General features: G+C 41.1%; 1 protein-coding gene across 1 annotated transcript in view; it reads right to left on the bottom strand.

The window, feature by feature from the left end:
* The window catches only part of LOC124803207 (dynein beta chain, ciliary-like), a 187,069-nt gene that overhangs the window by 19,576 nt on the left and 153,988 nt on the right, over positions 1-13,505 (bottom strand). The window lies entirely within an intron of this gene.

Below are 13,505 nucleotides of genomic sequence, written 5' to 3'. Positions count from 1 at the left end.
AGTGCACTATCCGAAAATTACCTCGAGCAATTAAACAGAGATAACATCTTGGACCTACTGATAACAAACAGACCCGAACTTTTCGACTCTGTAAGTGCAGAACAGGGAATCAGTGATCACAAGGCCGTTGCAGCATCCCTGAATATGGAAGTTAATAGGAATATAAAAAAAGGGAGGAAGGTTTATCTATTTAGCAAGAGTAATAGAAGGCAGATTTCAGACTACCTAACAGATCAAAACGAAAATTTCTGTTCTGACACTGACAATGTTGAGTGTTTATGGAAAAAGTTCAAGGCAATCTTAAAATGCCTTTTAGACTGGTACGTGCTGAGTAAAACTGTGAGGGATGGGAAAAACCCACCGTGGTACAACAAGAAAGTTAGGAAACTAATGCGAAAGCAAAGAGAGCTTCACTCCAAATGTAAAAGCAGCCAAAACCTCTCAGACAAACAGAAGCTAAATGATGTCAAAGTTAGCATAAGGAGGGCTATGCGTGAAGCGTTCAGTGAATTTGAAAGTAAAATTCTATGTATCGACTTGACAGAAAATCCTAGGAAGTTCTGGTCTTACGTTAAATCAGAAAGTGGCTCGAAACAGCATATCCAGACACTCTGGGATGATAATGGCATTGAAACAGAGGATGACACGCGTAAAGCCGAAATACTAAACACCTTTTTCCAAAGCTGTTTCACAGAGGAAGACCGCACTGCAGGTTCGTCTCTAAATCCTCACACAAACGAAAAAATGGCTGACATCAAAATAGGTGTCCAAGGAATAGAATAGCAACTGGAATCACTCAACAGAGGAAAGTCCACTGGACCTGACGGGATACCAATTTGATTCTACACAGAGTACGCGAAAGAACTTGCCCCCCTTCTAACAGCCGTGTACCGCAAGTCTCTAGAGGAACGGAAGGTTCCAAATGATTGGAAAAGAGCACAGGTAGGCCCAGTCTTCAAGAAGGGTCATCGAGCAGATGCGCAAAACTATAGACCTATATCTCTGATGTCGATCTGTTGTAGAATTTTATAACATGTTTTTTGCTCGCGTATCATGTCGTTTTTTGAAACCCAGAATCTACTCTGTATGAACCAACATGGATTCCGGAAACAGCAATCATGTGAGACCCAACTCGCTTTATTTGTTCATGAGACCCAGAAAATATTAGATACAGGCTCCCAGGTAGATGCTATTTTCCTTGACTTCCGGAAGGCGTTCGATACAGTTCCGCACTGTCGCCTGATAAACAAAGTAAGAGCCTACGGAATATCAGACCAGCTGTGTGGCTGGATTGAAGAGTTTTTAGCAAACAGAACACAGCATGTTGTTATCAATGGGGAGACGTCTACAGACATTAAAGTAACCTCTGGCATGCCACAGGGGAGTGTTATGGGACCATTGCTTTTCACAATATATATAAATGACCTAGTAGATATTGTCGGAAGTTCCATGCGGCTTTTCGTGGATGATGCTGTAGTATACAGAGAAGTTGCAGCATTAGAAAATTGTAGCGAAATGCAGGAAGATCTGCAGTGGCTAAGCACTTGGTGCAGGGAGTGGCAACTGATCCTTAACATAGACAAATGTAATGTACTGCGAATACATAGAAATAAAGATCCTTTATTGTATGATTATATGATAGCGGAACAAACACTGGTAGCAGTTACTTCTGTAAAATATCTGGGAGTAAGCGTGCGGAACGATTTGAAGTGGAATGATCATATAAAATTAATTGTTGGTAAGGCGGGTGCCAGGTTGAGATTCATTGGGAGAGTCCTTAGAAAATGTAGTCCATCAACAAAGGAGGTGGCTTACAAAACACTCGTTCGACCTATACTTGAGTATTGCTCATCAGGGTGGGATCTGTACCAGATCGGGTTGACGGAGGAGATAGAGAAGATCCAAAGAAGAGTGGCGCGTTTCGTCACAGGGTTATTTGGTAACCGTGATAGCGTTACGGAGATGTTTAGCAAACTCAAGTGGCAGACTCTGCAAGAGAGGCGCTCTGCATCGCGGTGTAGCTTGCTCGCCAGGTTTTGAGAGGGTGCGTTTCTAGATGAGGTATCGAATATATTGCTTCCCCCTACTTATACCTCCCGAGGAGATCACGAATGTAAAATTAGAAAGATTCGAGCATGTACGGAGGCTTTCAGACAGTCGTTCTTCCCGCGAACCATACGTGACTGGAACAGAAAAGGGAGGTAATGACCGTGGCACGTAAAGTGCCCTCTGCCACACACCGTTGGGTGGCTTGCGGAGTATAAATGTAGATGTAGATGTAGATTAGTGTGCATGTCACTTGGTGTCACGTGGTGACTATTTTGACTCCATATCCTGGTTGCCCATTGTTATATATATATATGTGTGTAATTTATGAATGTTTTCCCTGGTACTACTTGAGTTCAGTTCTGTAAATGTGTGTGGGATTGTGGCTGTCACTATCCAAAACTGATTTTAGAATCTATGGGTATAGAATGCAGATGTAATTCTACTGATTTATGAATTGTACTTTATGGTCAGTGAAAATTGTTTAATTTATTGTTATTTCTGAGGCATGTCTATAGTTACCTGTTGGCTAGTATCATGAGCTTCAGCTGTTTACTAAATTGTTTGAATCTACCAAAAATAAAAATAAAAAAAGACTAAAGAAAAATTTTATGCCTCAGTAGTCAAGTCACGGTTTCTTGCATAACATTTATACTTTTCTGCATTTGTAGTATGTTTAATTTTTACTAAATAATTAACAAGTTGTCTGTGTTACATGATAGGTGATTGTATCTCTTGTTAACTGTGGTCTAGTTAAAGATGCCTGTGTACCATGAGTAACATCTTTAATGAAGGTATCCAGTACTGTGGTAGCAGCAACCGCTGTCCTATGTTAACAGATAAGGAGGAATTATTGCTACTGGCTTTGCCTCTGACTGCCTCTGTCATCATAAATTTGAACCACATTTGTCAGTCATTTTGGCTACTTCAAAGGCAATGGAGTTTTGATATTCACTGGCAATAGCCGATGGCTGATTTTTGTGACATATTCATTCAATGATATGTTTTGCTGTTTGTAATGTAAACGTATTTTCACTTCATTTAATATTATTTACTAAAAGGAAGTGATTTTATACTGTCACTGTTTTGAGGTGTTTGCTGTTAGTTGTGTTATTGAAATTCAGTATTTTCAGTTCTGGAGGCAATTTGTTAATGTTATTCTTGGATTTTTTGCTTTTAAAATATAAATTCATCCATGTTTTTACAAACGTTAATAAATTCATTATGGCTCTGTACCTTTCTATTCAACACCAACTCCCTACCACATTTCACTTTTCTTATGGGGGAAGGGGAAGTGTTTCTACCTGGGATCCAACTAGCGCTAACACAGACGTGTATTGCAGGCTCCCACATTTTGGGCTCCTCACCAAGCCACTGCAGGGATCGCAGAAAAGGAGTAAGACAATAACATAAGCACACCAAATTATTGTCAACTACGTCTGCAATAGCTGTCATGGTAACATGTGGCATCCGCTTCACATTAGTGATGTCAAGTGTCACAGCACTGCCATTGTGGGCATCAATTCTTCCTCTGTAGGTCACATGCTCACAGAAAGTCATGGCAGAATCCTATTGCTCATTGGCTATAAACAATACCACCTGGCCATTCTGCACCACTTGCATCAGGAGTTGCTCCAAGACAGGTATTGGCTGTATCCAGAAAGTTCATCAATTAGCACTCTCTTCATCCCAGTGCAGTCGTTCATTCCCAACCACATCCAAGTGTTCACTCTGTGTCTTATCTATTTTCTACACAGTGGGCCTAATGCCGGGCACACCCACAGCCTGTCTATCAAGGCACGAGTCACTCTTACTATTGGATTATGACAGCCACACTGGTGTCTGTGGCCCATCCGATGGAGCTTATCTCTTTCCATGTCCACAGCAGCTATGCTATCTATGACTGGCAAGGAGCTTCTGCCTCACCTAGATCTCTCTTCTGGACTCTCCTTGAGGTCTACCAATTTCTATTGATTACAGCTGCACCACTGTCACCCTAGTACATATTCTCTCAGTGCAACATCAGTGACTATGGGAGGGATGGAACAGGTAGTGCTGATTCACATTTGAATAACTGTGACACTGTCTCCAGTTTATGAGGCTGAATAAGGTTCATTATTTCTTGCTGCCTGGAGCAGCAGTAGGGTCTCAATGCTACTGAGTGTCCTGGTACAGGTGCTGCTGCTACTGTGCATGCAATGGTACAATGAACTTCTACAGATGTTAACCTGCATGACGCCCCTTGTTTCTACAACAGTCCTTCCTCTCATCACCATAAGCATCACCATCACTGTTGCTCCTGGTAGCGCTCATCAATACCCTGCTGATGTCCCACCATCAGCCCACCAAGTCTGTCGGCTCTCAGCCTACATCCACTTGCCTATCACCTTTCAGCTGAGTCTGCTGGTATCCTGGCAATGTCCCATTGGCCTGTCATCTGTCAACACCAACCCTGCTGATGCTGGCCCTGTCGATGACATACTAGATGGAGCCGGGCCATTTGATAAAGGTTCTGTCAATTCTGGCAGACCTACCTATTGTCGCTGGCTCCTTCGCAGCTGGACCATTGTGAATTCAGACATCAGTAGAGATGCCCCCTCATCCACTGCCCTGACACCACTTGAGGGTTTTGACGAGTCTACAATCATTGGCATGGCCTACTTGGCCACTGCAGGGCCTCCTTGGCTGCTGGCGTGGTCTCCTCAGCTGCCGGCATGATTTCCTTTGCTGCCAGACTGGGCCCTCCACAGCAAACCCGGCCCATCCACTGCCAGCATGGTCCCCTCCACTGCCCCTGCCCCCCCCCCCCCCCTCCTTCATTCCTTGCCAGCACAGTTTTGTCTGGCACTGGCTCTGGGGTTGATGAGCCTCCCACTATTGGCACTTTTGACACTGACATCAAATCTTCCATTTCAATGACTTTGTTTTCTGTGTCACTTCCTTCTTCCATTCCTTCTTTTTCATCTCCTGCAATATTGCCCTCGGATGAGCCATCATTCATGTTTTCTATTCCTTTTGTTGGTCTTCGCTTTGAGCATATGGTGGGGTCCTCATGAAATCATGTTCCAAGGCACAACTCTGGGCCACTCTTAATCCTGTCGTCTCCTGGTGATGGCTTGCTTCCTTTCATAATGACACGTCAGTTGTTTTTTAGGTCCTTGATCATGACAGCCATATCTGTTGACTGTGTCAGAGTCACATCACACACCTCATTGGTCCACCGTCATCACTGCATATTGGGTGGCCATCAATGATAAAGCGTTGCCTCCATGTTGACTCTGGTGACAGGGTACCTCCTCCCAGAGAGAGCAACACTGGCTTCAACCTCCCTTCACCACCTTTTCTTAACGGAGAAAGGATGCTGTTATTTGCCTGGAATCCAACTGCTGCACACACAGACATGTAGTATGGGCTGCTGAATTTCCAGCCAATCACAGCGTCATTTCAAGAGATTGCAGAAAAAGAGTATGAGAATAACACAAGCATGCCAAGTTGTTGTCAACTGCACGTTCCGCAGTTGCCACAGTAAAACATGGCACCAGCTTTTCCACTAGTGGCATGAGAGACACCTCAATGGGAGCTGCCATTGTGAGCACCAATTCTTTCTCTGCAGATCACATGGTCCCTGAACATAATGGCAGTATCCTTTAGCTGGGCAGTATAAAGGATGCTGCCTGGATGCTCAGCATCACTTTTCATTGGGAATTGTTCTGGCCAAAAGCCAACTGCATCCTGCTGGTCCCTAAATTGGCAATTCCTTCATCCCAGTGCAGTAATTTGCTCTAAGCCATGCCTGAGTGTCCACTGTACATCTCATCCAAGTTCTCTATGCTGGAACTGATTCCACTGTGCTTGTGGTCCGTCCACCAGTGTGCAAGTCCCTCTCACTCCTGAATTACACAGACAGCATCCATGGCCCATCTGACAAAGCTCATTTCTGCACTGTCTGCAACAGTCATACTATTTATGACAAGCTACATGTTTCCACCTCACCAGGATCTCTTTACTGGATCATCCTCAAGCTCTACCACTCTCCACCAATTATTGTCACACTAATGGCACCCTTGTAAGAACTGTCAGTACAATGTCAGTGACTCTTGGTATGGTGGAACCAAGTAGTGTGGATACATGTCTGGATAACTGTTTTCTTGTTGCTACCTGGGGCACATTAAATGGTGTCTCTCTCTTGTCCACTAAACAAAACTAACTTATTACCTTGTTCATTACAGGCATTTTTCAATAGCACCTTTTTCAGATATCTGGTCTCAAAATCCACGTGGTGCTTGTCAGAAACAGTTCTTGCTCAATGTTTCAGTGTGCTTACAATTGCTCTGTTTTGGACTGGACAATGAAAGCTTTGTGTAGTGAGATATAAGTCATATGTGTCCATTTCTGGTAACCTGAGTAGCTGAGGCACTCGTCTGATTTTAGTTCAAGCAAAGCATCTAAAAATGGTAATTTTCCTTCTCTTTCCATCTCATTGGTAAACTTGATATTAGTATGTGTACTGATCATATTATCATTGAACAGGTGAAGGTACCATGGGGCCAGATCATAAGTGCTGTTAACATAACAAAAGTAGCCAGACATATGAAGAAGTGTTGAATGTAATGTGTGTTATGAAAAATTAGCCACTGCCAGAGACAATGGATAACCCAAAGCTATTCTGTCAATTATTTCATAAAATGTACCATTACATAAAAAGTTGATAGTTGTCTAATTATGGCATAACAATAGCATTAAGAGGACAGTGGTCTGTTAATGTACTTTTGTAAACAACAAGAGAAAATGCAAACTGACTATAATTTTGTCTGTATTGATTCTGAATTGTTTAATTACACCTGCCTTCACTGTGGATTTTATACATATCACACAGCCATGCCAGCCTAGGAGATAATGTTTCCAGATTCTTTACTACATTATCTGATAGGCCAGAAATTTTTCAATAGCTTTGTTGTGAAGAAGAAATCAAAGATATGTAAGACCAAGAAGAAAATTACTAGGAGTAATAAGATGTTAATATAATGATAATGAGAGACATTATTGCCTGTGTGCCATGACAATTCAAAATGTGTTGGCAAATTTTGATTGGCAAATGTGAACAGTGGAGCTGAATGACTATTGGAGTTCAGTGAACACTATGAGATGGTTCTAACACACAGTTCTAAATTTAACAATAATGGATATGCCAAGATGGATAATATTTAAAATAAAGGAAAGGCAACCATTCAACTATAGCTGACTGATGTGTAGTGCACAGAAACAAGCAACAGAAACAGTATGTTACTAGCTCTCGAGGTCTTGCTCTTTCTCCAGCAGAAGTACACACATTCATGCACACAACCACAAGGCACCTAAATGTACATTCAATAAATTTGTTCATTGGCTGCTATGTTCTTCTGTATTGACACCACGTTGAAGTTATTATATGTGGATTTAATAGATGAGTCTTCAAGAGTCTAATATTTACAATGAAGGAGGTCACACATTGATTGAAATCGATTTGCTGTAATAAATGATTTCAAACCTCTTATGACCAATGCTATTATTTTTATAAGTTTTTTTGCAATGGAATAAACAATGTTTACAAATTATTTCTCAAGAATCCATTGGTTGCAAGATGATCCTTGTATCATCCAATGCTTTGTTGCTATCCTTCCATCTAACGTTGAATGACAGAGTAATCATTACCTTCCCGACACTAACACTTCCAGATTTGTAATTAATAAATTACTTAAAGAAAAAAAACTAATCAAAAATAAAACAACAAAGGTGACAAATTTGCACTCAAACCTCTCATTAGGAAAATATATACATTTTTCCAACATTGGTTGGTTTTCGCACTTGAGAAGGAAACCATATATCAGAGGATACTGCCCAAACCAAAGATAACTCACATGATTTCATTCCTTTGCAGAAGCTCGGAGATAGTAATTGCTTCATAAGCTGCATTTTGTTTTCCATTCTTTCAGACATTCTCTTTTTCACATTGATGTGTGGACCTTTGCTCAATAGCACATGTAAGGAAACATCACTTTCTGCCACAGGAGTGATGTTTCAGGCTTTATTGCTTTATTGGTTGCTGCAACTACAAGTTTACTGTTACAAATCTCCAAACATCTTTGTCCATGCCAAAAATTTTCTTGAAATTTTAGGTGAAGGAAAGTATTTTTGATGGAAGGTCTAACTCCTGTTGGGTACATGCACTGGACGCATTCAGTGTACTCGGGGAATCATAACAGAATAGAAATTCCATAGTTTTAAGTCTCATTTAGACCAGAGCTTTCAAGGTCATATGTTTCACCACATAATAGATGCAGAACTTGATTGGTATGTATATCTTGAGAACACAGATTGTGAAAACCAAGTAGCAACAAATGTTGACCATAACATAGGCCCATCCGTGTAAAATGGTATGTAACAGCACTGCTGACAAAAGGTAATACAAGGTATTTTTTCTTTTGGATGATGATGGGTTTAGAAATATACTCACCCTCTGTAGCATCTGTAGTGGTATAACACTTAATCTCTATGTGAGGATTCACTTTTCCTCCATACCAACTGATACAAGGTCTTGCTTTGCACAGATAACGAATAAGTGTGTTGACTATGGGCAATTGGTGAAAGATATAATGTATTGAATGGCCAAAATTTTAAATCAGATGTAGTTGTTGTTGTAGTCTTCAGTCCTGACGCTGGTTTGATGCAGCTCTCCATGCTACTCTATCCTGTGCAAGCTTCTTCATCTCCCAGCACCTACTGCAACCTACATCCTTCTGAACTGCTTAGTGTATTCATCTCTTGGTCTCCCTCTACAATTTTTACCGTCCACGCTGCCCTCCAATACTAAATTGGTGATCCCTTGATGCCTCAGAACATGTCCTACCAACCGATCCCTTCTTCTGGTCAAGTTGTGCCACAAACTTCTCTTCTCCCCAATCCTATTCAATACTTCCTCATTAGTTATGTGATCTACCCATCTAATCTTCAGCATTCTTCTGTAGCACCACATTTCAAAAGCTTCTATTCTCTTCTTGTCCAAAATATTTATCGTCCATGTTTCACATCCATACATGGCTACACTCCATGCAAATACTTTCAGAAATGACTTCCTGACACTTAAATCTATACTCGATGTAAACAAATTTATCTTCTTCAGAAACGCTTTCCTTGCCACTGCCAGTTTACATTTTATATCCTCTCCACTTCGACCATCATCAGTTATTTTCCTCCCCAAATAGCAAAACTCATTTACTACTTTAAGTGTCTCATTTCCTAATCTAATTCCCTCAGCATCACCCAACTTAATTTGACTACATTCCACTATCCTCGTTTTGCTTTTGTTGATGTTCATCTTATATCCTCCTTTCAAGACACTGTCCATTCCATTCAACAGCTCTTCCAAGTCCTTTGCTGTCTCTGACAGAATTACAATGTCATCGGCGAACCTCAAAGTTTTTATTTCTTCTCCATGGATTTTAATACCTACTCTGAATTTTTCTTTTGTTTCCTTTACTGCTTTCTCAATGTACAGATTGAATAACATCTGGGAGAGGCTACAACCCTGTCTTACTCCCTTCCCAACCACTGCTTCCCTTTCATGTCCCTCGACTCTTATAACTGCCATCTGGTTTCTGTACAAATTGTAAATAGCCTTTCGCTCCCTGTATTTTACCCCTGCCACTTTTAGAATTTGAAAGAGAGTATTCCAGTCAACATTGTCAAAAGATTTCTCTAAGTCTACAAATACTAGAAACGTAGGTTTGCCTTTCCTTAATCTTTCTTCTAAGATAAGTCGTAAGGTCAGTATTGCCTCACATGTTCCAGTATTTCTACGGAATGCAAACTGATCTTCCCCGAGGCCGGCTTCAACCAGTTTTTCCATTTGTCTGTAAAGAATTCGTGTTAGTATTTTGCAGCTGTGGCTTATTAAACTGATTGTTCGGTAATTTTCACATCTGTCAACACCTGCTTTCTTTGGGATTGGAATTATTATATTCTTCTTGAAGTCTGAGGGTATTTCGCCTGTTTCATACATCTTGCTCACCAGATGGTACAGTTTTGTCAGGAATGGCTCTCCCAAGGCCATCAGTAGTTCCAATGGAATGTTGTCTACTCCGGGGGCCTTGTTTCGACTCAGGTCTTTCAGTGCTCTGTCAAACACTTCACGCAGTAATGTATCTCCCATTTCATCTTCATCTACATCCTCTTCCATTTCCATAATATTGTCCTCAAGTACATCGCCCTTGTATAGACCCTCTGTATACTCCTTCCACCTTTCTGCTTTCCTTTCTTTGCTTAGAACTGGGTTTCCATCTGAGCTCTTGATGTTCATGCAAGTGGTTCTCTTATCTCCAAAGGTCTCTTTAATTTTCCTGTAGGCAGTATCTATCTTACCCCTAGTGAGATAAGCCTCTACATCCTTACATTTGTCCTCTAGCCATCCCTGCTTAGCCATTTTGCACTTCCTGTTGATCTCATTTTTGAGACGTTTGTATTCCTTTTTGCCTGCTTCATTTTCTGCATTTTTATATTTTCTACTTTCATCAATTAAATTCAGTATTTCTTCTGTTACCCAAGGATTTCTACTAGCCTTCGTCTTTTTACCTACTTGATCCTCTGCTGCCTTCACTACTTCATCCCTCAAAGCTACCCATTCTTCTTCTACTGTATTTATTTCCCCCATTCCTGTCAATTGTTCCCTTACGCTCTCCCTGAAACTCTGTACAACCTCTGGATCTTTCAGTTTATTCAGGTCCCATCTCCTTAAATTCCCACCTTTTTGCAGTTTTTTCAGTTTTAATCTACAGGTCATAACCAATAGATTGTGGTCAGAGTCCACATCTGCCCCTGGAAATGTCTTACAATTTAAAACCTGGTTCCTAAATCTCTGTCTTACCATTATATAATCTATCTGATACCTATTAGTATCTCCAGGGTTCTTCCATGTATACAACCTTCTTTCATGATTCTTAAACCAAGTGTTACCTATGATTAAGTTGTGCTCTGCGCAAAATTCTAGCAGGCGGCTTCCTCTTTCACTTCTTAGCCCCAATCCATATTCACCTACTACGTTTCCTTCTCTCCCTTTTCCTACTGCCGAATTCCAGTCACCCATGACTATTAAATTTTCATCACCCTTCACTATCTGAATAATTTCTTTTATTTCATCATACATTTCTTCAATTTCTTCGTCATCTGCAGAGCTAGTTGGCATATAAACTTGTACTACTGTAGTAGGTGTGGGCTTCGTATCTATCTTGGCCACAATAATGCGTTCACTATGCTGTTTGTAGTAGTTTACCCGCATTCCTATTTTCCTATTCATTATTAAACCTACTCCTGTATGACCCCTATTTGATTTTGTGTTTGTAACCCTGTAGTCACCTGACCAGAAGTCTTGTTCCTCCTGCCACCGAACTTCACTAATTCCCACTACATCTAACTTTAACCTATCCATTTCCCTTTTTAAATTTCCTAACCTACCTGCCCGATTAAGGGACCTGACATTCCACACTCCGATCCGTAGAACGCCAGTTTTCTTTCTCCTGATAACGATGTCCTCTTGAGTAGTCCCCGCCCGGAGATCCGAATGGGGGACTATTTTACCTCCGGAATATTTTACCCAAGAGAACGGCATCATCATTTAATCATACAGTAAAGCTGCATGCCCTCGGGAAAAATTACGGCCGTTGTTTCCCCTTGCTTTCAACCGTTCGCAGTACCAGCACAGCAAGGCTGTTTTGGTTATTGTTACAAGGCCAGATCAGTCAATCATCCAGACTGTTGCCCTTGCAACTACTGAAAAGGCTGCTGCCCCTCTTCAGGAACCACATGTTTGTCTGGCCTCTCAACAGATACCCCTCTGTTGTGGTTGCACCTACAGTACGGCTATCTGTATCGCTGAGGCACGCAAGCCTCTCCACCAACGGCAAGGTCCATGGGTCATGGGGGGGTTAAATCAGATAGTAAACTGAATGCTTGACATGCACGAGGAGCTGCCACTGAACAGTGTCCCATTGGGTCTCCAGCTACTACACAGAAGATGACAAGAATTTATAGTGCAGGTGGTCCTCTAAAGTAATGGATAGTGCAAACGATTTGTGGGTTTTGCTGAATCATGCAAATGGCATTTACAATCAATTACGAAGATGGCATTTATAATCAGTCTCGATTACACAAAGGCTACATAGAATCGGAGGCTACATAGAATCTGAGCTGATGGGCTCTATAAGCCCACCCACACCTATGACTAAGACATCTATAATATAGAGCAATAACATCCCTCTTCATCAACTCTGTTCTCTCCTTTCCTCCCCCTCACCCCATCCTTCCTCTCTATCCCTTATATCTTCTATTCTCTGAACTCCTTTCTTCTTGTTATGCAGCTGGTGAGTCATCTGATGAAAGACCTCCCTTCCCCCTCCTTGCCTCATGCGTCATTCCTTACTCTCCCCTACCTCCATCTACCAAGGCAACTGCTTTCACTAATCCATATTCAATAATCAGTCTCACAACTACCACAAGTGTGTGTGTGTGTGTGTGTGTGTGTGTGTGTGTGTGTGTGTGTGTGGTTGTGAATATGTGAATGTGTGTACTCTTAATAGAAAAAGAGCAACAGCTTGAAAGATAGTGCTAACTGTTTTCTATTAAGTGTTGCAGTGTGCCACATACCAGTCCTCTATGTGTAAACTGTTGCCTTTCCCTTTTGCATATTTTTCTAGCCAGAAATTTCCATTATTGTTTTACTTGTATTTACACTAATAAGAAGTTATTTTTGTCACTACACTTGTACAAGGGTGACATCTATAACCTCAATGAATTATTTACCTTCAGAATGTTGTCATTCATTATTTTAAATGCACCTTAATGCTGAAAGGACAAAAACCTGTAACCTGTGTGCACTGCCAGTTGATGGTCATCAGTAAACGCCCTTATGGAGTTTCATCCATTTTCACTGTTAAGGTGCCTTTAAAATCATGAATGATACTGTTCTGAAGGTAAATAACTCATTGAAATTATCAACATTAACAAAACTGTCCATGTATAGAGAGGGCAGCATAGTGCTCAAGACACTCCACTGAAGGATACCATATTCCTTCTCGGGTTGACTGCACTCAATTGGTCAGAAATCAAGGTGTCAATGTGACAGAAGCTGTAATCAAATGGGGTTGTGTCTCCAGATGCTTCATTAATTTCATACCTCTCTCTCTCTCTCTCACACACACACACACACACACACACACTGGTAAATAATGCCTATATAGGAAAATCACTTCCAATCAAGTCATCATTTGTCTGGTGATGCCTTCTCAGTCCATACTATCTGGATTTGAGAAATAAGACATGACAGTTGTTCACTACTTGCTTCAAAGTCTATTTTATGGAAAAGTGTTCAGTTATTTTTCTTACTTGTTTCAAGGTCTGTTTTACAGAGAAGTGTTCAGTAAGTTGTCTTG

This window comes from Schistocerca piceifrons, chromosome 6 (genome assembly GCF_021461385.2).
Source record: "Schistocerca piceifrons isolate TAMUIC-IGC-003096 chromosome 6, iqSchPice1.1, whole genome shotgun sequence".
In the NCBI taxonomy this organism is placed as follows: Eukaryota; Metazoa; Arthropoda; class Insecta; order Orthoptera; family Acrididae; genus Schistocerca; species Schistocerca piceifrons.
Note: the sequence above shows the minus strand (reverse complement) of the source record. Positions and strands in the feature narration are given on the sequence as shown.